The sequence below is a fragment of the Physeter macrocephalus genome, chromosome 11 (genome assembly GCF_002837175.3).
Source record: "Physeter macrocephalus isolate SW-GA chromosome 11, ASM283717v5, whole genome shotgun sequence".
Classification (NCBI taxonomy): domain Eukaryota; kingdom Metazoa; phylum Chordata; class Mammalia; order Artiodactyla; family Physeteridae; genus Physeter; species Physeter macrocephalus.
The window spans coordinates 46,215,028-46,239,533 of record NC_041224.1 but is presented as its reverse complement, the minus strand read 5'-3'; the positions used below and the strand labels follow the sequence as shown (position 1 = coordinate 46,239,533).

General features: G+C 43.5%; 1 pseudogene; it reads left to right on the top strand.

Annotated features, from left to right (window-relative positions):
• The first annotated feature begins 498 nt into the window (after positions 1-498).
• LOC102994831 (peptidyl-prolyl cis-trans isomerase A-like) lies at positions 499-999 on the top strand (annotated as a pseudogene).
• Positions 1,000-24,506: the final 23,507 nt, after the last annotated feature.

Below are 24,506 nucleotides of genomic sequence, written 5' to 3'. Positions count from 1 at the left end.
AGATCAAGGAGACAGAGAGTGCCTAGGGGTCTCTTTAGATAGGGCAGTTGGGGATCGCCCTGAGGAGACGATCAAGTAGAGACCTGCATGAAGTGAGGGAGCCAGTCACATGCAGACCTGAGGAAGCATCATGCAGAAAGAGGGCAAAATAAGGCCTTGAGTCAAAGAAGAGCAAGGAGGTGAGTAAGGCAGGATCAGAGTAAGGGAGGAGAGAAAGGTGGGAAACCGGCGGGAAAGGGAGGTGAGTGCCAGGTTTTGATGGCCTTGGTGGGCCAGGAGGAGGACTTTGGATAGTATTCCAAATGTGGGGGGAAGCCATTTGAGGGTCCTAAGCAGGACACGATCTGATTTCTGTGTTAAAATAACCACTCTGACAGGTTTATAGAGAGTGGAACGTGGGGGGTATGGGAGCAAGAGTAGAAGCAGGGAGAAAGCTGGATCAAGGAATGAGAAGAGGGCCTTGCAGACGCTGCCGCCTGGCGCCTCTCCCACTGTCCAGCCATGGTCAACCCCACCGTGTTCTTCGACATTGCCATCAACGGCGAGCCCTTGGGCTGTGTCTCCTTCAAGCTGTTTGCAGACAAAGTTCCAAAGATAGCAGAAAATTTCCGTGCTCTGAGCACTGGGGAGAAAGGATGTGTTTATAAAGGTTCCTGCTTTCACAGAATACTATAATTCGAGGATTTATGTGCCAGGGTTGTGACTTCACACACCGTAATGGGCACTGGTGGCAAGTCCATCTGTAGGGAGAAATTTGATAAGAGTTTCATCCTGAAGCATATGGGTCCTGGTATCTTGTCCAGGGCAAATGCTGGAACCAACACAAGCTGTTCCCAGTTTTTCATCTGCACTGCCAAGACTGAGTGGTTGGATGGCAAACCTGTGGTCTTTGGCAAGGTGAAAGAGGGAATGAATATTGTGGAAGCCATGGAGTGCTTTGGGTCCAGGAATGGCAAGACCAGCAAGAAGATCACCACTGCTGACTGTGGACAAATCTAATAAATCTGACTTGTGTTTTATCTTAACCACCAGACCATTCTTTCTGTAGCTCAGGTGAGCACCCCTTCACCCCCATCTGCTGGAAATATTCTATAATCTTTGTGCCCCCACTGCAGTTCTTTGGGTTCCATATTTTCCTCATCCCCCTCCAAGTTTAGCTGGATTGCAAAATTAACTATATGACTATGAAATAAAAACCAAACAGAAAAATAAAGGAATGAGAAGAGGATGATAGCTCAGGAGATGAAATAGAAGGCATCTCCCATTTCCGCAAAGAGAGGGTCCCCAAAAAGTATTTTAGCCAACTTGAATATATGATTTCCAGAATGTGAATTAAATAGTCAAATTTCTACTTAGAGAAAGCTAGTATTTTAATTTCATTCACATACATATCTAAATAACATCCACAGAATCAATCTAGAATTACCAATTTACAAATATTTCTTCTTTGCCAATCTCACGTTACATGAAGTAATTTTAATAAAACTCATCATAAGCATGTTTGACATCTTTTTAGAGCCACTTTTTGGGTCACTTCACATAAATTCCTAAGGCAGGCCATCTTCACTTCCATCTAGGCCTGTTTTGAATCTGTGTATGATACTGTAGCTGAATGCTTAGCCCAAACCACAAATGCCTGTTGGTAAAGATTTAGATTTTAGGACTTCCCTGGTGGCGCAGTGGTTAAGAATCCATCTGCCAATACTGGGGACATGGGTTCGAGCCCTGGTCCGGGAAGATCCCACATGCCACGGAGCAACTAAGCCTGTGTGCCACAACTACTGAGCCTGTGCTCTGGAGCTCGTGAACCACAACTACTGAGCCCACACGCCGCAACTACTGAAGCCTGTGCACCTAGAGCCCGTGCTCCGCAACAAGAGAAGCCACTGCAATGAGAAGCCCGTGCACCGCCATGAAGAGTAGCCCCTGCTCACCACAACTATAAAAAGCCCGCATGCAGCAACGAAGACCCAACAGAACCAAAAATAAAATATAAATAAATAAATTTATTTTTAAAAAAAAAGGATTTAGATTTTAAAGTAGAATTTATATCAGAATGTAGATTCTTTGAAGGCAAGGATACTGTTTTCTGAACTATTGTATCCCCAGTGCCTAGAGCAGGGATCAGCAAATATGGCCTATGGGCCAAATCTGTGAACATAGGTTTTATATACAGTTTTATTGGAACACCATCAGGCCTATTAATTTGTGTATTGTCTATGGCTGGTTTTGCTCTGTAACAGCAGAATTGAACAGTTGTGACAGAGACTGTATAACTTGCAAAGCCTAAAATATTTACTATCTGGCCCTTTACAGAAGAAGTTTGCTGACCCCTGGTTTAGAGCATTGTCTAGCACATAGTAGGCGTTCAACAGAAATTTGGTATTGACTAAATAGCTATAAGAAAACTCCTTATTTTGTGAAAAATAATTTGCAGAAAGGAAAAAACAAAACCTTATACTTTGCAGTATTTGTCAAATTCGTCCTCAAGCGCCCTCCACACTGGCCCCTTCTAGTGGTTCTTTTCAAGCACTAAGTGGCATGAAAGCCTTTCTGTCTGGTTCCTAAGGGAGCATTTTCTAAGGCAGCTCTCCTTCCCTCCGCACCATGAATAACTCTAAAGACATCACTTCTCTCTTCTGTGCCTCCATTTTCCACAACTTGAAAACAAGAGTGTTTGTGAAACTCACGGGTCAAGTGTTTTCAGAGAAAAGGAATGGCAGTAGAAGTGCTTGACTTTTATATCTGGAAAAAGCAAAGGGGCAGGAGCATGGGAAGCCCATACACACATAGAGGGGTGGAAGGGCCAGTCAGCAGCTTGAGTCAGGAGAGAGAGGGCCCGTGGAAAGCAGCTTTAGAAAAGGGATTTCTTTCCCCATGTGTGCAAGCTATTTTATAAAAGCATGCTTTGAAGGGGTCCTGAAACTCTGTTCCATTCCATGTTCAAAAGCTATGTACACATTTTCTGATTTTTATAGTATGCAGGCTCTCTCAAAAAAGAGTTTCCAGTGTTCCTATGGAGGTACGTTTGAAAGATTTGCAGGTAGCTCAGCCTAGCTAAGGCTCTGTCGACAGCCACACTGCTGGATATAAAATCAGCCGAAAGAACTGACAGAATGGTGATTGCTTTATTTATTCTTGTAGAGCAAAGTGGAAATTACTTCCCTCTGTTGAAAGAGAATCTAGTCTTAAGAGGCAGAGAGCCTATATTTTTTGGCATTGTAAGGGCTCAAAATTGTTCTGCTTTATCCTGTCTCTTTTGTCTTCTGCCACCTGGAAAGGAACAGAGAAGAGCTCTGAGAGAAGTGAGATGAACTCTTTTAAAGTGTTTTAGCAGCAATTTGTACAGAGGACAGTCCTAGGAGTGATTTTCTGTCAGCTGAACTATTGCCGAGGGCATCAGAGAGAAGCTGTGAGGGCTCTTGCAGCCAAGCCTGAAGACCTGAAGGTATAGCCCTGCCCTGGAGCAGCCTACTCCACGACAGACTTCACGGTCAGTGAGCGAGGAAGTGGTCTACGAAAGTCAGGCTGGTAACCGAGCCTCACTTTCCTCATTAAACACTGTAAAGAATTAACTCAGAATGTTAGAGCACCTAGGGCAAAAAAGGTCACCTTAGCATGGGATCCCCTTGAGGCAGACCCCAAATGAGGCACAGGGTGTATTACTTGTGAGGCATAGGAAACACCTGTAGGCAAGTGACAAAGTGAGACCTGGCAGGGAAAGAAGCAATAAACGGTCAGATAGCAAGCCACCTACACTGTGGACAACTGGGGCTTATTCCCAGGGAGAAACTCTGGGACACTGTGTAAAACAAGAGCCACTGGGTTATCCCACCCAAGGGGCAAGGGAGCTGAGCTCAGTGACCGATTGACAGTTGGTGGAGGCTGTGTTAATTCCCCCAGCACTCCCACCCTGGGCGAAGAGATGCAGATGCTGGCAGCTGGAAGCAACAGAGCACCTTAATATGGTAAGTTCCAATGGATATGGGTGGCACACCCACCACATCTGCTACAGAGCTTCTCGATAAAAGTTTCCTCTGGTCTTTTCTTGCCCACATGTCACTCCTTCATATACTTGGAAGCAGGAAGTTGGCTGGGATGGAGTAGTGACATCTGCCACTTTCACAGGGCCCATTAGCTTTTGAATAAACTTCCTGTGTCTGGGGAAATCCCCACATTGTGAATCCAACCTCCCCAAAGTAGAACACAAATGCCCAGCCTCCCCTGCAGCTAGAACACAGGCCTGAGGTTTAGGCTCTGCCAATCAGGCACACAAAGATGACACTGTTTGGGGGAAGTATGCAGTGCTGATGACAGGCTGATGGGATGTCCCTTGCTCCTGGAGAAAGGAGTGGCAGAGACATGTAGTTTGGGGTGGTGGAGGCAGCAATGGCTGTGGAGGTTTTCTGGTAGTTCAAGGTGGAATTTCTAGCACAAAACTGGCAGCAGGGCTGGTGGCTTTAGCACTTGCAGTAACTTTGGCTTCCTAGCATCATCTGGTACTCAACAGCTTCCAGGCTTTCCCATCAGGCCACTTTCTGCAGCTGGGTATGGGTGATCATCCTAGAACCTTGACCCCAAGTGTGTTTCTTCCCCACCTTTAATATCCTTTATGTCAATCCCTTTCTTGCTTTAACTAGTCAGAGTGGACTCTGCCCTTCATGCCTAAGCCCAAGACAGATATAGGAGGAAAAAATAAATGGTAAGTACACAGTATGACATGGTGTTATCATTTTATAAAAGCAGAAAGAAACCCAACGGGACCACTTGGTCTCCCCTCTTCCTCATAAAGAAGGTTACCTATAAACTATCTCAGATGAGAAACTAGTTTTCAAGTCTCCAGGGAGAAAATTCTGCACAACCTAAAGAATCGTATCATTCCAGGAACCTACAACACCCAATACCAGAAAGTTCTACGTTAGTAGTCAAGGAGATACAAGAACTTTTTGTAGTCATTTAAAGGAAAAATGCACTTAAGTCACCCATTTTGCCACTGAATTTACCTTTAATGGTTTTTAATTTTATTATATATGGTGCTGCCAACTGCGAAACATTAAGGAATCAGCATCTTCATTTTTTTCCAGTTTACTGTGAGTCAGACAAAAACTTCAGCAGAGACAAAGATGTCAATATTACTTTTAATACAAAAGAAAACTCTTTCCATGTCACATTGGCATGAAAAGCACTTGTTTTCAAAAAAAGACCTCACTTTCAGTTCCCCTTCTACTCTGGGTCTTTTGAAGCCATAGCAGGAAGTCAGGAACACGTCCTTGAATCTCTAGATCAAAAGTCAACACAGGGAAGTCCACCTGAATTCCTTCCTTCCCTTGTGAAAATGGCAGTCTCCTTTCAGGGGCATAAATTAATCTTCCTCCAGTTCTTGAAGGATGTCTGTCCTCTGATGTTTGCACTTAATGGCAATAGCTATGATGATGATGATTACATATCTGTCAGTGGTTTTCAGAAATCATTTGAAGGGCACTGGGTCTCGGCAGTATTGCATTAACATCTTACCTTAAATGTTTTACTCATCGACCTTAAAATGCTTCAAAATTCATATTTTTCTTAAAAATTACTGGAAAATATTATAAATATAACAAGCATAATGTTTCATGAACAAATCAGGTTATATTCATAGGGAATAAGAGTTGGAATCAGACAAGTCTAGACTTCGAGGAAGGACCCTCCCCCATTTATAACCTGATCCTCCATGGTTGTTAACTGTGTATCTTGGGCAAGTCACTTAATGTCTCTTAGACTTAGTTTCTTCATATGTAAATTGGGTTCACAATAACTACCACATAGGATTGTTGTGAGGATAATGAGATAACATTTAACGTAAGTAAAACATACCTGGCATATAATAAAAATTCAATATATGGTAGCTATTGTTTTTTTTTCTTCTTAACCATCTATCTGTACATGACTATTTTCAAACAAATATTGCATATATTTCAATATGGATGATATTTTTCTTTTATCTCTTGACTTTAAAATTTCACAAATTTTGTAGATCTCATCTTCTGTGATCTGAGCTGTTGTTATTTTATTAGTCTTACGCCTATGACCGTCTCTTCCATCATACCTTCTGACCACTGCCAAAGTTCTTTTTTCTGATGAGGTGATGAGCACACCAACCCTCACTTTAATGTACCAAAGTGGTTTCTCATTGCCCTGTGGATCCAATCCAAGCTCTTTATCACCTCCTATGGTCATTCTCCCATCCCCCAGCTGTGTATCACAGAGTCTGAGAGGCTTAAAATTACATTTCACAGACCCCCTTGCTTAATAAATTATACCCAGAAGTTGTAAAGCTGTGGAATCCTTAGCAATACCAATGCCTCAAGATCAAGAGCCACCAAATGCTTCCCATCCCAGATCTAGGTGGGACTCTAATACCATTATGCTTTTAAAAGTTTCTCCTCCACTCTTATTCCAATTTCAAACTTTTCTACTGGACACTTCAGCTCCAACTCAACCCTCCATCTTTATTTCTTTTCACTCCCTGGAATTCTTTGAGCCCGCTTTGATCTCCATTATATTGCAAACTGCTTAAGGGCAGAGAGAGTATTCTGTTCATGGCAGTAATCTATCCTGTACCCCTCCCCACAGTACACACACGCATACTCCAGGAAAACTGCTGTGGCACACTGTAGGTCCTTTAAAAAAACATGCTTGTTTGCATATCTTTTTGAAGTTAAATGTTCCTCTCTTGGCATTCAGTACACAGTGGGTTATTTTGTGCTGAATTCCTTGCTCCCTGCAGGCTCAGAACATCAAAAGTAGCCAGAAAAATCTTAGAAAGATGTATTTTCAGAACCAGAGGCAGCCATGCCTTAAACACCACCCAAAGGAGGGCACCAGCCTGGGCCCACAGAGCCCACAGCTGTCTCTAGAGAGTCAGGAAAACATCCCAGGTCAACTCCACTGGTTTGCAGAGAATGCCAGAGTCACAAGATGTTTGAGACAGAAAGGACTTCAGGGGTCCTACTGCCCAAACTCTTCTATCAGTAGGTGAAGAAACAGGACAACCAAGGAGAAAGTGACGTGCTCAAAGTCATCCAGATGTTCTGCCCAAGAAGGGCCTGGAGCCCCCAGCCTTTCTCCACTCGATCTCATTCTGAGAGCATGGCCTGGGGGGGTCAAATCACTCTTTGCAGTGTCTGAGAAGCCCTTCCATCTTCTTCAGGGCCATTGGGAAACCAAGAGTGAACCTGGCAGCAGCCTTTCCCCAGAAATCCCGGGTGATGGCAGGGACAGTGACCTCAGTGATAGGTCCCTCAGCACTCCCTCAGCATCCCCATACCCTACCCTGCCCCCAGTCAGCCCTCTCTAACCCTTCATTTATCACCCCAGAACTTGAGAGTGAAGCCAGAATGAGAGAAAGCCACTATTACTGGGTGCCCCCCACACCACCCTTCCTGCCCATAATCTCTGGGTAATGATTCCTTTTGCCAGAAGCCCAGCTCCCGAAATAGTGTGGTGTATTGGCAGAGGTCCAGGAGCTAATAGACATGGCAGCATTGTGTCTTATGACCCGTTTTAACTGAGCTAATTTAGAATTTACCTGACCAAGAGTACCATAAAATGTACTCCTCACGATGAGATTGTTAATTACCACAGGATGACTGCCTGTGTTTGGCAGCTGGGGGGAGAAATGGAGGGGAAAGGCTGGTTTCCAGAAATAATCTTTCCCTGTGAACCACATAGGAATTAAATGTGGGAAAGGGCAAAGGGGATGGACAGAGAGATTCACCCACAGGAACTAAATAGGGTTATAATTAGTTTGTGTGTTTGCAGGTGTCATCTTTCACCCTCTGCCCGGGAAGGACACTGCTGGTAAGCTCAGAATCCTTTGTGTCTCTTGGAGAAGGGCATTGAGATCCTTGGGGTGTTGAAGAAAGAGCTGGAAGCAAGATGACTGCTAGGAGCAAGGCAAGTGAAGTCTCTGCTGTGCAGAGAGACACCCGATGCAATGACCCCCTGAATATAACACTGTTTACTGATAGCTGCTCCCCGCAGCTATTACAGAGCTGCCTGAGAGCATCCTAATTAGTGAGGGTTGTCAGCACTCCCATTATAATCCCCAGCTGAGTGAGCTGTTTACCTCAGCCACTTCAAGTCACAACCGCTGAAACATAGCCTTAAGTAGCCAGTCTCAATTTGGTTTTACCCCGTGACTTATTCCAATAACTCCATGTTTCATAAGCATCTCAAATGTATATTTAAGCAGAGCAGTCTGAAATCATATAAACTGGATTCTCACAGCTTATTCCTGAGATTTCTGTCATTTTACAAAAATGTCCTAAGTACCTTCTATCCAAATATGTTTAAGATAGGAGTTATAAGTTAGATTCAAAGCATTTTTTCCCACCACTTCATTTGCTGTTTTCTCTCAGGCTGGCTCAATATACTGGGACTTGACATTACCACAGTGGTTCTGAGTAAGCAGGAATATGTTCCTGCTCTGGGCTGTATTATAGTCTTGTGTATTAGTCAAGAACTGTGTTCTGTGAATTCATCCTAAGCATGCTCTCCTTAAAATTCATTCATTCATGAAACCCATGTGAAATTTGGACTGTGTGAGATATTTAATTTTACTGTTATGCCATAAACCTTACATGACATGATCCTCCTTGATGTAAAGACCAGCCTTATTAAAAGTAACGGTGTCTTGCATTCTGAATCAAGACAGCACTTTGAAGAACAGGAATAAAACTCAAATGGGATGACATAGGTATAAAAACGTGATTCATGTGGATACAGTCTTGTGAGCACTGCCTCCCCCTCTCCCCTCTCAGAATGCCCCTTCTCCACAGCCACAATTGTCAGGAGAACTCTAGGGTGAAGGGGTGTGGAGGGGGATCCTTATTTTCTTGAAGTACCAGGCAATACCCTAGGTAAGTATATCAAATGTCAGGCTTCCCTTAGGCAGTGTGGAGCTGACCTAAGCTTAAGGCTGACACCAAAACCAGCGGTTTTGTGAAGAGAGAAGTCCAAAAGGAACTAAGAAAATAGAGCCCACATTGAATCCTTTTTGAGATCAACGTAAAATTCGGATTAAAGATGCTTGATATGGATTCATCTATTAAACAATGCAGGATCATTAACAATAATGAAATCAATGTAATTTCAGTTTACAGTCATAACCTACCACTTCAAGAAACTGAATATCAATTTTTAACTTTGTATTGTAGGGATTTTAAAACATATACAAAAGCAGAGAGAATAGTTTAATGAACCCCATATATTCATCACCCAGCTTCAATACTATAAATTCCTGGTAAATCTTATTTCATCTCTACTTGCCATCACCACCTCTACTCGCCCATCGCCAGATTATTTTAAAGCTAAATTCTGACTATTTCAAGAAATTTAAACAGGAATTTCACCTGCCTTAGAAAGTCCATTCTGGATGGATCGCCACCTCTAGTTAGTGCACTGGGCGTACCCCCTGCTACACTCTCACACCCCTACCACCCTCAAGAAGGCCTCACAACTGACCACTGCCACCAGAGATGTCCTCACAGGGGTGTTTTCAAACACACTATGAACCTCATCAGTGGCCCAAAATCGAAGGAAGTGACTAGGCATCCCAAGTAAGAGCAACTACCAGATGAATCTTACAACCTGAGGGACAGCACTACTTTTGGCCTAAGAATGGCCCTCATGAGCCAGCATGGGACAGCATTTCCCAGTCACTATGGCAACGACAGCAAATGCTCTATTATCAATGAATTAAAAACAAGAAAGCATCGTCCTTACCATTGAAAAGCTCATTCTCCTTAAAACAAAAACAAAAAATAAACATGCACATGTGGTTTGTGAAAAAGTGTAGTCTTTATTCTGGAGAAATGCATATGGAGAGTAGTATCATTGCAATGAATCCCCCCAAAAAAAGTGTTTTTAAATACAGCTTGTACTATGATACCAAAAGCTGGAGACTCCCATGTCCTCACCACTATTTATATATTTGAGACTATTCTTTCCAGAATCATATTAGGAAGACATGCAAGGGAAAAAACACATTTGCACCCCCTGAAAAGCAACTTAACTTACTCCTCAGAGTGTGTAGAAACTTGAAGATGTAAACAAATGTGTGAAATAAATACCTAAGGTGGTAATAACCACTGAGAATTTTAAGGGTCTAAAAATATTTTTTAAATCAGCAAGCCACTGATCTTGGCACATTAGCAGCTATTACTATACTAAAATGATCTGCCAGGAAGGCACGGAAAAATCAGACATTTTCCACTGGGAAGCAAACAAGTTTGATTATCAAGATGAGCCTGTACTAAACATAATTTTCCCCATCAGGGCAATGGTAAATGAAGCCATTAATGAGCAAATACACGTTTTTAGATGACATTCTAGAAATACACATCGAAGAAAATACGCATCCACAGAATAGCTAACTTGGAAAGAAGGAACGAATTTGAGATACTGGTTAGTAGGGAAAAAGAAAGGAGACTTTCTTAATCAGCCTTTGTCAATCACCACCTGAAACACAAGGAGAATGGCAACACCAGTAACCAGGCCTTGTCAGCAGGGAAGGTAGAGCTAAAGGAGCCCTAAGAGTTAAAACCCTGTTTACTATGTCTGGAGGTAGTGCAATCTGTATACCAATCACTGAAGTCATCTGAGGATTGCCCGTTGCTGACAAATGTAGATGGACAGATATGTAAAGATGATGCGTCATGAACTACAGCTGATGAATTTCCTGCAGAAGCCCCTGTACTCACATCAGAAGTGTCAAGAGGTGACAGAGCTACATCACACTGAGTCTGGCAGTTTAATTTGGTGTCGGCTATTAGTGTCGACTCTCAGCACTATTGCCATTCAGTGTTTCTGCTGGCAAGGTGACACTGCCTCACAGATCGCTAAATTTCTTTGTTGAGTGAAAGAGAGGTTGCCTGGTTTGTGCAGTAATCCCTTGCTGAACAATGGGGATTGCAGAGGGGCCAGGGAAGGAAACAGGGGAAAAAGGAATTCATTTCACAGGGTTCCTTTAAAACATTTCTTGCATAACTTCAGGTAAGGATCTGATGACTTTGTTGGGTAAAAAGCAAATGTCTGGGACAGATGATTTATGTTGAAGGTTTGGCTTGGCTGAATTAGAAGCTACTGAGTGTACTGGCATCACGGAAGTACTCTCCCTACATGGGTCCCAGGGAAACCACCACATTCACTCAGGAAGGAGGACGTGGTGGGTTGCTCTGACCTCTGGGCATCACCCAGTGAGCCCAGTTCCTTCTCCTGGCCCCATGCTTATGGGAGAGGCAGACCTTGGCAGTGTATCCAAGGACACTTCAAACTTCCTTGGTTACCCTTCCTCCAGAGAAAAGACAAACAGTGTCCATACCCTACACCCCACCCTCAATTTCATGCCACTGCTTGCAGGGTAATAAGGCATGGGGTGCAGGTCAGGGTGGCCCTGGCCACTCCATACTGCCTATGACTCAAGGAATTTGGTCAAAACCTAATAATAAATAGCCCCTCCTCCACTCTGCCCAGGACAGCACTGCCATAGATAGATGTCCCGGACTTTGCACCATGGAGGCCACAGGAAGGTGATAATGATTACCAGTGCCTAGGATACACACTTCCAGAACTATCTATAAGAGTAGGGGAGGGGTTGGAAGAAACATGGAGAAGGAGTTACAGTCATTAGTAGTAAAATAATCTCTGTAGCAACAAGAAAAACATGGCTTGAAGTTTAAGCAACTTGTCCAAGGTAGCAATTAGGATTAAAATACAGCAAAGGGGAAACCGGGTAGGAGCTCTATATTATAAGAACCAGAGCAGACTGCAAAGCTTCTTAGCACCTGCCCTACCACACTGGACAACAGCCTGCTCACAATACTGCGCTCCTTATATTTTCATAGAACTTCATACCTGTGGTCTGTGGCTTTTACTCCCATTATCTCATTGGAGCCTCAGTCATTCCTGAGGCTTCCTGAAGCTACTCCCAGAGGCCATCCTCTGATTCTGAGCTCTTTCAATACTCCAACTTCCACCCACATTCTTCCCCTTTATAGAAGAAAGCTGCATATTCCAGGAGAATTTCACCCAATGCCATGGAACTGACCAATCTGAAACCACCACAGTAGCGTAACCCAGACTTACCGTGGTAGAAGAGTCGGGTAAATTTCTAAGAGGGAAATACATAGGTCAGTCCAAGAAATTCTGTATAGACAAAGCATGTCTGGGATAACTACAAACATTTTACAAGAACCTCCTCAGGACACGGGGAGGGGGAGGGGTAAGCTGGGACGAAGTGAGAGAGTGGCATGGACATATATACGCTACCAAATGTAAAATAGATAGCTAGTGGGAAGCAGCTGCATAGCACAGGGAGATCAGCTCGGTGCTTTGTGACCACCTAGAGGGGTGGGATAGGGAGGGTGGGAGGGAGACGCAAGAGGGAAGAGATATGGGGGTATATGTATATGTATAGCCGATTCACTTTGTTATAAAGCAGAAACTAACACAACATTGTAAAGCAATTATACCCCAATAAAAATTAAAAAAAAAAAAAAACCTCCTCAGGATGACTTTCCAATCTAAATCTCTTTGGAGATACAAATTCACAACTTTAGTGTTCTTATGGGGATTTCTTTTCCTGTGAAAATTTCTCCGGTTTAAGGATGTTAACACTAACATTCTAAGGGTCCTATGTTTCTGAACTCTGTTTTCTGAAACTATCACCCTTCATAGACATTTTTATAAAAGTTTCAGAAAGCTCCTGTAAGGGATATCGAGCTATATACCTGGACATAATGTACAGAACAAGGTCAGCGAGAGTCCCTGCTCCGCACTGGTCACCCACCTGGAATATCGTGTCCAGTTGTAGAAGCCACACTTGACGAGGTAGGTATTAACCAGTGGAGCAGCTGGGGTGATGAGGAGTCGACAACACCACAGTGTGTGGTTGAAGGTCCTTGGCCAAAGAAGACAAGAATAAGTAGAGCCTAAGTCCTCAATCAGTTGGAGAGTTATCATGTGAAAGCTAAGAGATCTTTACAAAAAATAGAGCAAGGCCTTTCTGCGTTTCCCATGGAGGGGTCCATACGGCATTGTTCTAGGTTCCTGCCGTAACTTAAAACTTGCACAATGTGCAGAGCCCTTGATGTCCTGCAAATGAAGGAGGAGGATGTCCTCAAATTCCTTGCAGCAGAAACCAACTGAGGTGGTTGACTTCCAAATGGAACAGTACGTCTACAAGAGGAAAAGTGATGACATCTACATCATAAACCTAAAGAGAATCTGGGAGAAGCGTCTGCTCCTGGCACTGTTGCCATTAAAAACCCGGCTGAGGTCAGTGTCATATCCTCCAGGAATACCAGCCCGCCAGCTGTGCTGAAGTCTGATGCTGCCCCTAGAGCTTCACCTCTTGCGGCTTCACATCTGGAAACTTCCCTAACCAGATCCAGGCAGTCTTCCGGGAGCCCGGGGCCTCGGTTGGTGGCTGATCCCAGGGAAACCACAGCCTCTCACAGAGGCGTCTCACGTTAACCCGCCAACCACTGCTGAGTAACAGAGACCCTCCTTTGCGTGTGGACACTGTCACTCCCACCACAGAGGAGCTCACTCCGCAACCACGGGTCTGAGGTAGCAGGCGTTGGTAGTCCCTTCCAGTTCAGGCTAGCCCCTCGGGAGGTCTTCCTCACTCAAGTCTTTCCCTTCTCAAACTCCCACTGTCTGGGCCTTGCTCTGTTCTTTTTTTTTTAAGGACCATTTATTTTCTGTCAGCCTTATTTCCAGTTTCTGTTTATGAGTCTGTGGAAGGCCAGCTTAAGACCAGTCAGTGGTTGTTCCTGCCCGTTGTGTGGCCTGAGTGGTAGAGCCGCGGTACAGTCCCGAGTGGAGGGCTGCGGCTCCTACCTGCACACCTTCAGACCAGCCCGCCACCCAGGGTTGAGAAGCAGTAACTTGGGAGCTGGCATTGTCTCAGAGCCCACTGTCTCTGAGACGCTTCCTGGGTCACAGCCTTGTCACCAGCGGCCTCCTTTTCAGTCTCCTCAGGATCTTTGCTGGAGTAGAGAGCGCGTGACTACGCGAGACCTTCCGCGGGAGTTCACAGGGTGGGGCCGCGCCTGCGCAGAACGTTCGGACCTGCGCCAGCCACCTAAGGCCCGCCCCCCAGTGAGCTCCACTGTGGTGGGAGTGACAGAGTCCACACGCAAAGGAGGGTCTGTGTTACGCAGCAGTGGTTGGCTGGTTAACGTGAGACGCCTCTGTGAGAGGCTGTGGTTGTCCTGGGATCAGCCACCAGCCGAGGTCCCCGGCTCCCGGAAGACTGCCTGGATCTCGTTAGGGAAGTTTCCAGATGTGAAGCCGCAAGAGGAGAAGTTCTAGAGGCAGCAGCAGACTTTAGCACAGCTGGCCAGTATTCCTGGAGGGTATGACACTGACCTTTCATAATTAAAGAAACTATGTCTTTGTGGGAACATAGAAATAACTTTGGATTTGAGTCCATTTACCGTTGGAATCTCGATCTAATAGCTAATAGTAGTGAATCTGAGGGCATTCCAGGCCTCCACGCAGTGACTTGATGAAATAGATTAGAGATGGAGGAAGGCAGATGGGAAAAAACATCAACTCAGCCTTGGAAAATGTCTTAAAATGATCAGGAGTACATAAATTACCTTCAACCAGATACAGTTTTCCTTGATCCTACCACATTTGCTCCCTTCCCAATCCTAACCTTCCCCATCTCCTTTTACTGCTGTTATCTTTCTAATTCATGATTTTTCAACATCAACGATGCTGTCAGTCATCGTAGAAATCCCTTTGACAAGTCAGAAACTTGCCAAAGATTATTGTGACCAATGTCATTGCGTAGGAATCAGGAAAAGAGGCATGACTCTCTGTACCAAGGCTTGGACTCTAGGAAATAAAGCATGGAGGCATGAAGTTGTGGGGTTTGATTCTCTCAGCCTCCACATGCTGAGAGAAAGCATTTATTGATAATTGCAAAGGAACATACCTCCAGCTCCCCTACCTACTGCGATGCAGACCCTGGGTGGGTAGGAGTTAATGTGGGTGCAGGGCCCATATCTCCCCCTTCTCTATGTCTCCCACAAGTTAAGCACAGTGTTTTCCACCTCCTAGGAACTCAATAAGCAATTAACAGATTGAAGTGGAGAGTTGCTGTTAGCAATCTCACCCCAGGCACAAAATTCACAATACATACCATAACTAGTGCCTATAGAAATTGATCCAGCTCAAAACTGTATATAAATGCAATGGATTTGTAGCCTTAAAGTTTCAAAATCATTGATATTTCCAATCTGGAGAAATAAAGGTATTTTAATCCTATTGCATCTTTCAGTTTAAGATACTATATTAGACTGGAATGGAGATTATAACTTTTACTCAAGAGATATCGCTTCCAGTCTCATTCCATTAGTTACAACAAGGCCCCATCATTAAAGACTTTACTCTCTCGCTGGGAGAGAACTTGTGATGAGTGACTGACTCTCATAATTGGCTTAGGGAACCAGACTCATTCATTGAATCAAGAAAAAGAACATCAAGGAAAGAAAACATCAAAGAATAACTCTCTAGGCTCACTTTTTTATTTCTTTCCTTGAGTCAGACCACTAGCATCTTTCTTAGAAATGAGGTAACATTTCAGAACATGGATCTGAGTGCTCAAGTGACTTCAGTGGATCTGCAGCATTTATTAAGCACTGGCTGTATACAAATCCTTCAATGGGATAATAGCTGCTGCTGAAGAACCCACTGCAGACCTAACCGTGCAGGCTCTGCCTGAGAAGCTTATTATCTCATTGAGAAGACTTAAAACAGAGAGGAGGCTTTTTTCAAACTAAAGAAAGAGCAGCATAAAAACTAGTGGAAAATAATAAAATGCAAATGAAATACCCAAGGGCCAGGGACAGTTGGATTAAGGCCACAATTAAATCAATATAAGCAATAACAAATTATTCCTTCCATGTGTACAATACTCCACAGTTTTCTAACTCTTCACACATATCACCTCTTAATTTTCAAACAATTTTATGAAATAGGCTTTATCTTCCCCAGTTTCTGGATGAGAAAACAGTCCCACGTCAGTGAGGTGATGTGTCCAAGGCTCCTGAGCTATCAAGTGGCAGAGCTGAACAGAAAATAATTTAGGGCTCTAACCTGCTGACATCTAGCTATCATTGTTTCCACTTCCCCACATTATCACTCAAAACATGTATCTGTGCAGAGCTTTACTTTCACAAAGTATTTTCACAGACGTTTTATCATTTGGTCCTCTCAGTGCTGGGTGAGAGGCAGGGCAGAAATTCCACAGGAGGAGAGAAAATTAGGATGTTGGTGAGTCTTCCTGCCTGAAGCCATCCAAACAGAGATTGTTGCTGCATCATGACTCCCAGCAGAGGGACCATTGCTCACACCTAACTGTGATTTCATGGCAGGGGTGAGCAGGAGAAAGGACTCGTGCAAACAGGAAACGTGCACTTTCATTTATTCCTGTATCTTGTACCTGTCACGTAACAATTCAAACCATGAGACTAGAAGAGGAAAGGGGGTGATATACACACCAGTCTGTTCTCTCAGCAGCTTCCTTGCTTTTCAGAGCATCAGGAATCGCGGGGGTTCCTCACATCTACCACACACTCCTTTGCTTGGTTTAAGGCACTAGAGTTGGATGGTGAATTTAAATCATGTCCCCAGCTCCCAGCACTAACCTGTCTATCCTGTCAGAGGAACTGCCACAGCCTCTCTGTTTTGCATGCCCTCTGCAAAGAAGGAGAACGAGAGAACGATAACCCCAGGGTGAGCAGGAGAACCACTTTGGGAAATGTATTCCCGCAGCACCCGGGAAGGAGCAGGCTAATTGGCTCCAGAGGCCGTGGCAGCAGCGTAAGCAGGTAGGATTGTGCCGTCCTTTATTGACTGGTGCAGTCACTTGTTGGGAACCCATGTTCCTTAGCTGTGTGTAAAGTGATATTAGAGGAGAGACGCTGGGTCCTGTGCTGAATGATTGAGCACCCAACCTGATGGGAGGTGCATTATGTAAAAGCGCCTGCGAGAGTCATCGAGTTACTTAAGTGGATGTGTTGAGCGTATCTGAGAGGGTGCTGTTGTGAGAATGCAAGATCAGGGCGTTGAAATGTGAAAGGCCTCAACTGAAATAAGCCCTTAGCCTTTTCATACCCATTCTCCACAGCTCTCTCGGGTTATCATACAGAATTAAAGGGTCCTCCCACTCCCCCTGTGCTAACTCTTCACATTTCCAGGCCGAAAGTGGGTGCATAAGCTGCCAGCACCTGTTTGTCTAGCAGACCCAGGAGGAAAGGGAAGAGGCCAGCTCTTCCTTCAAATCTTTCTTAGTCCTTTCTGTGACAGGAGGAAGCTCATTGGCTAATCCCCAGGCTTTTAAAGATACCAATAAATTTTTAAAAGCTACTAGACCAATGGTGTCTCCTAGGGTGTTTGCTGCTCAAGTCAAAGGTAAAAAAGAGCTCACTGTATTTGCCCCCACACCTTTTGGAGGTGACCTTCGGAGGCGTCAGCCTCCAAAGTTGATGCTAAAGGGTTAGCATCAACCTTGTGCTGAGACCAAACAAGTTCACCAACCCCCACAATGGGTTGTGTCCAAGGACCACATCTCCACCACCATGGCTCCACAAAGTGTTGGTCACCAGTCCCCTTCTTTTCTCCCTTGTTCACTGCCCTCTGAACCCCCCTGCTCTTCTCCTAAACACGGCTTCCCAGGGAGACAATGACATGCACGCAAAAACATTTCTCTGGCTCTACCCCCACCCACTCTGCAGGACCTGCAGACCCCTCCAGATCCTCCCAAATCATCACAAGAATCCCCAGGGGTATTTCCTAGGTGCTCCAAAACCAAAATTATGGGCTACCAATGTCCCCTATCCCTACAACATTCACAGGGTTATAGGAAGTGTCTCCCATCAGAGCTAGCACCAAAAGTAGCACCTCCTGAAGTCTAGAATTCTGGATCCCTTGTGCAAATGGACCATGGCTGGGTCTCCGCTCCTCACTCCAGTTCTCCAAACACACGACGTGCTAGGGAGAACAGAGCTTCAGCTCATGGCAGGACCCAGCCAACTTTCAATGGCTCTAAACCACGTATACAACGCAGCCCAAATTCTTCAGCCTGGCATTCAAAGCCCCAGTCACTGCTTCCACTGCAGCTCACCTTCTCCTAAAGCTATCCTTACATCCAAATCATTACCCACCTCCCAGACTACATGCCTTTCGCTAAACACGCTTTGAATGCTTCCTGTCATGTGCCTTTATCCTAGGTTTCCTGCAGTTGACCTCCCTCCCCTCCACCCACTGCTGCCTTTCAGAATCCAGCCAATCAGTCAGCAAGACCCAGCTCAGGCTTTCCTCCTTCCTGTCATCGCAAACCAGCTTACGTCACGGTCAGTGGTGTGTGTCCCTCCCTAAAGTGTACACTCTGGAGGGCAGGTACCACATCTTATTTATCTAAATCCCTATTGTCAATAACAGAGTACTTTGCACATAGTGGGTGCTCACTAAGTGGTTATTGGATTGTAGAGGCTATACTATGAAATCATTGCCTAACTATGAAATCATATATCCATTTGTTTCTTTTACCTGAAGGTGTTCCAGTGGAATAGGACCCAGAACTGACAAAGTTTGATAGACAAGGTTAGGATTGGAAAATGCCTGAAGCATGGTCCATGGGACACCCAGGTGTAAGGTCCTTACCACTAGTGAGAAACAAAGAAAATGGAGTAAATGGAGAAACGAGGTGGGAGAAAGGAGACAGTCAAAACAAAGTAGCACATCCCCAACTCTCTCAGGTCTGACCCCATCACCAATAATGCATGCTAGTTGATATCCTTCAACCTTTGGTATCATCAGATATTAGAATTACATAGTCTAACCCCTTCATTTTGTAGAGTCAGCAATGGAGGCTCAGAGAGGTAAAATGACTTCCCCAAGGTCACACAACCAATTAGTGGTAATGTCAGAACTAAAACCAAGGTCTCCTGAGTACCCATGTGTATTTTTTGCTAATAGTATATATAGTCTTTTCTTTCCATCTATTTATCATTCGTTTTCATAAGAGAAATGGAATGAACTGAAAGGATGAGGAGGAAGAGAAAAGGGAACTAAAACAGAATATTCATTCATAAATCTCTGTCTTATTTCCAATGATCCCCCAACACAATCAGTAAAAGGCTTTTGTAAATTTCCTTGTCTTCATGAAAAGGGACAAGTAGACATGAAATTCACAAGTGACTCTGTAACCAGATGCTGAATGCTAGGCTCCCCCTGCTAGGTATGGGCCCCTAGCGCTCCTTGCTAGGATCTGGGTGGGCTGAGCACGTGGGTGGGAGGCCAGATTCTTGACATTATTGTCTTTGGCAGTAGTCCCCGATCCTGCCAGCCTTACCTCTCTGATTTATTAGCACAAACCCAGCACTCTAAAAATATAATTACTGCATTTAGAGGGTGTTTCCTATCTATATAGGCTGCAGGGGCTTAAGCACACATAAACTCTTCTGACACTGAATTATACCCTGGAAAACCAAAACTGTGCACTCTGCAAAGCCAGCCTGACAGCTGGATGATCCGATGGGCTGGTGGTGCTCATTGACAGCTGCCACATGAATGAAAGCAGTAATCATTTCTACCATAAAGTACACAGTTTACAGCAAGGAAGGCAGCCTCATAGATCTTTCTTGCTCATCTTAATATGGACTATTTCCTGAGTTTTAAAAAATACCTCCAGATTCTCACCCTTGATCTAGAGAGAAACTATAGAATTTCTTTGTGACGTTACTAATATAAGACAAGTTAAAGAGAGCAGTTAGGCACCATGTTTCTGATGAAAAGACTGTCTGGGAAACACAGTTAGCCTTAAGCATGGGTCCCTCAAACTCAACCATCTACCACCCTTTTATATGACCTTTAAAAGCCCAAGTGGACTATTACCTTATGCTCCTCAGTCTCCAGGCCCCTCCAGGGCTCTGAGAAAGCCTTGAGGTACAGTGACTTCAGTTTCATCCTATCTCTGTAGGTTTGCTGTGCAATCATGGAAAACTGGCTCTCCGTGCTTTGGTCACCACGGCTACAAAATGGGGATAGCAGCCTTCCTGTATGAGTTTACCAGGGCTACCATGACAAAATACCACTGGCTCAGGGGCTTAACCTACAGTACTTTTTTTCTCACAGTTCTGAAAGCTAGAAATTCAAGATCAAGGTGTCAGCAAGGTTGATTTCATGCTGAGGCATGTCTCCTTGGCATGCAGGTTGCCGCTGTCTCCCTGTGTCCTCACACGGTCTTTTCTCCATGCTCACACAACCCTGGTGTCTCTCTGTGTGCCCAAATTTCCTTTTCTTGTAAGGACACCAACCAGACTGGATTAGGGCCCACCCTAAAGGCCTCATTTTAACTTAATCCCTCTTTAAAGACCTTATCTCCAAATACGATTTCATTCTGAAATACTGGGGGTTAGGACTTTAACAGATGAATTTGGGGAGTGGGAGAGGGGGACACAGTTCAACCCATAACACCTCGACAGGTGATGTGGTAGTAAGAATCAAATGCAACAATGTGTATAAAGTGGCTAACACAGAGTCTCTACACAATAAATGTCAGCTCCTACTATCATCATTATTGACTCTTTTGATAATACAATTTTGAGCTTTAAATAAAATTCAGAGTTCATAACATATATTCCCTGTTTAGAAAGTTTGCAATGTCATTGGAAGCTTTTAGCCAGAATAAGAGTCTAAACACCTTCGCATCACTTACAAACTCTTCAGAGCCAGAGTGTGACCTGTCTTTCCTACCTTAGTCATGCCTTCACATTCCTGATGCTCTGTCACTCCAGACTTCTCTCTTCTCCAGACTTGCTGGCTCCATTACACATACACGTACCTCCTCCCTCCACTATGTAAACTCATACATATCCCTCAAAACCCACACTAAATTTCACTTCTTTTGTGAAACGTTTCCCCTAATCCTGGATCAAATTCAGTTTCTCTTATGTTACACAACTAAATCAGTTTGCATATAAATTAACAGTAGCATGTATTGCTTTGTATTTTAACTATTTATTTATATGACTGTCTATGGTTTATTTACCCTTTTTCACATAGTAGGTGAAATTGTATTAGAATACAAAACAAAAATTGTATTGGCATTGAATAAAATTGTATTGGAAAGAAAGGAGGGAGTGAAGAAGGAATGGGAGATAAAAGAAGAGAGGGTCAGAGGAAAATAAGAGAAAGAAAAGAGAGAAACAGGAAGGGAAAGAAAGGGAGAAAATCCAGCAAACCAAATCTATGAAAAAGCTAAAAACAGCAGGGGCAAAGGAAGCCAGAGGTCAAGCCAAAAGACTAACCTCACCATTTCCCCACTGATGCAGTGCCCTAGAGGAGACCAAAATCATTAAACAGAAAACCAGATGTCACTGAAGGGGCATATCTTTTCCAAGAACATCCATACTTCCATTGGTAAAGTGGTGCCTTTTAACCTCAAAGCTGGTGAAGAACAGAGACCGTGTGTCACCTACTTTCCCCAAAGGATCTAACCCAATGCACACCAAATAAATATGAAGTAGGGAACAAACCTAACCACTTCTGGTTTGGTGCTGCCAATTCTAATCGATTTTTGTGCAGATAAGCTCTTAAAATCTTTAATATGCCTCAGTTCATTTTTTAACATCTCTGGTGTCAGAGAGGGAACTGAGGAGACCCCCAGTAATTCCCAGGAGCAACAAGCAACCAGGCGTAGGTACCCATGAGTCCCTTCAGCTTGCTTGCTTAATTAAGTCCAACTTAAGTTAGACTGGGTCCATTGTAAGGCCTCGAGTAAATAAAATTCTGTTTTAAGGCTGAACAAGTGGGTTAAACTTACCGAAGATAATCTTAAATTACAGTAGCCACAATGGAGAACTTCCAACCATCCTACATAAGCTTATCTATTTACGAGGTGCCCTAGAGAAAAAAGGGTCTTGGCCAAGCACTCAGCATAATAGGTAGAGGGAAAATTATTTTTCATCATCTACAGTTTCCAGTGACCAGGATGAGACCCACTGGGATGCCTCACTCGCTCCAGACCTGGGGAAACTGGCAGAAGCTGTCAAAGGGTGAGGATTCTTAGCAAAGTCAGCTCTCCCAGATCTCTGTCTGTGGTGACTAATCAAGAGAAGAATGTAAAATTTCACATTGTTCCTTCCTTTCCAAATTCAGATTGGCAGGAAAAATGCTGGTTATCGATCCTTTCTCTGCGACAACTATTGCCTTCTTGTTTGTCTCATTTTGTGTCCTGAGACATGGAATGTCTGGACCAGATGAACACCAGCTGTTTCTGGAAGTCTTGTCCAAGGCCTCCCTCATAGTCCTCACATCATATGAGAGGTGAATCATAACTATTTAAAAGGCCCCCTGACTAACCAGAGAACTCCCCAAGAAGAGAAAAGGAAACAGAAGATGCTGGAAAAAGCACATAAGGAAAACTTGGAATTATGGTGTAAGTTCTAGTCCAAAAGCCAGTAGGCTCAAGGAGCCCGGTTTTCAGTTTGAGTCCAAAGGTAGGAAAAGACTGATGTTCTAGCTCAGTCAGACAGAAGCAGTTCCCTCTTATTCGGCCTTTTCATTCTATTCAGATTTTTTAATTGATTGGATGAGGCCCACCCACATTAATGAGGGCAATATGCTTTACTCAATCTACCAATTCAAATGTTAATCTCTTCCAGATATATCCTCACAGATGCACACAGAAATAATATTTGACCAAAGGTCTGGGAACCCCATGTCCCAGTCAGGTTGACACATAAATTTAACCACTTCACACAGTGTTTACCAAAACTTATCTGACCTCAGAATGCCTCTTTAGAACAGTGTTTCTCAGACAGTGGTGTTCCATGGATCACCAGTCTCAAATTACCTGAGTTGCTCTCTAAAGATTCTGATTCAGAGGTCAAAGTTAGACCCATGAACCAGCATTTTCAGGACATAATACCTGAACCCATGGATCAATCACAGCACCACTAAAATGGGACTCCTCCTGCTGTGACACCATAGGAAACTCACTGCACCACCTGTCATATATTCTTGCCCTGAAGTGGAACTAAATCTAGACAAGTCTCAGATCTAAGTGACTATCAGTTAACAGGAAATAATGGCAAACTAGTTAAAATTCACTACTGGGATACAGTCAGCCAAATCTAAAATGTTGCATATTCTATAAGATGAATGATTTGGTTTCTTCAACAAATAAGTGGTATTTTTTTAAATGGATGAGGGACTGTCATAGATTAAAAGAAATATAGTAGAAAGAAAGAAATATAAAGAAAGAAATATAAAATTTAGTGCAATGTATAATGTGTAGAAACCACTTTTAAAAGATATTTTGGAGACAAATATGAATCAAATGGGACAATATGAATATGGATTGGGTACTAGCTAATGTGAGGGAATTATTAATTTTATTATGAGTGACAATGGTATTGTGAAATGTATAGGAAAAAAAAAGTGTCATCTGGCAGAGATGCATATTGAAGTACATGCAGATGAAATTATACAATGACTGGGATTGTCCTTAAATTACTCCATTAAAAAACAGGAGAGATAGATGAAATAATGTTTGCAAAATATTGATAACTGTTGAAAGTGGGTGATAAGGACTTAGTTTTAAATATAATTTTCTCTATTTTTATTATATTTAAATTTTTCCATAATAAAAATATTTAAGAAAAGAGAAAAGGAAAAAGCACCCCTGGGTGATGTTTATGCATTCTAAAGTTCTGCTCTCCAAGTAGAGCTAGGACAAATGGGTCATAAAGAAGCAGAAATCAACTCAGTATTTCCGAAGCCTTCTAACAATTAGATATACCTGACTCTGGGAGTGTTTAGGGGAAGGTCAAGGATTAGGGAAGCTGCAGAGGGCCTTTTTGCATTGTTTTGGTGCGCTGGGCAATGACCCATGTAGCCAACAGCTTGTGCATTCCAGAGCCTTTCCTTCACCATTCCTGGCCACCTGATCTCCAAGGAACATGAAGTTCCAGCCACTTGTCCTCACTCAACATAGTTACAGCTCCCATGTTACAGAATCTCTAATTCCCAGCCCTGAGTATGGTGAGGGCCCATAGAATCTTTGGTGAGACTTAACTACCCGCTTCGAACTTTTAAAGTGGCTTGTGCCAAAGGCAGTGGATCACTCATCTGAGCGTCTTTCCAGCCGGCTATTTGAAACATTTGACAGGCCTTGCAAATAGTCACTTGCTCAGGGCAAGAAACTATTTATTAGGGCCACATAGAAAAGGATATTAATTTCACTTACTGTGCTACATGTATTTGTCCCTAGAGGGCAAGGAGAGATCTAGTTTTTTTAAAAAAAGAAAAAGAAAAAGCTATTGTGGGCTGAGGAATCCATAAATTTTTAACTATGATGTTTTAAGAATTTGTTCAATTTGAATTTGACAAATTCATATGCTGATTGTCTAGCTTCCCCATTTCCTAATAGAGAACTAGTTGGA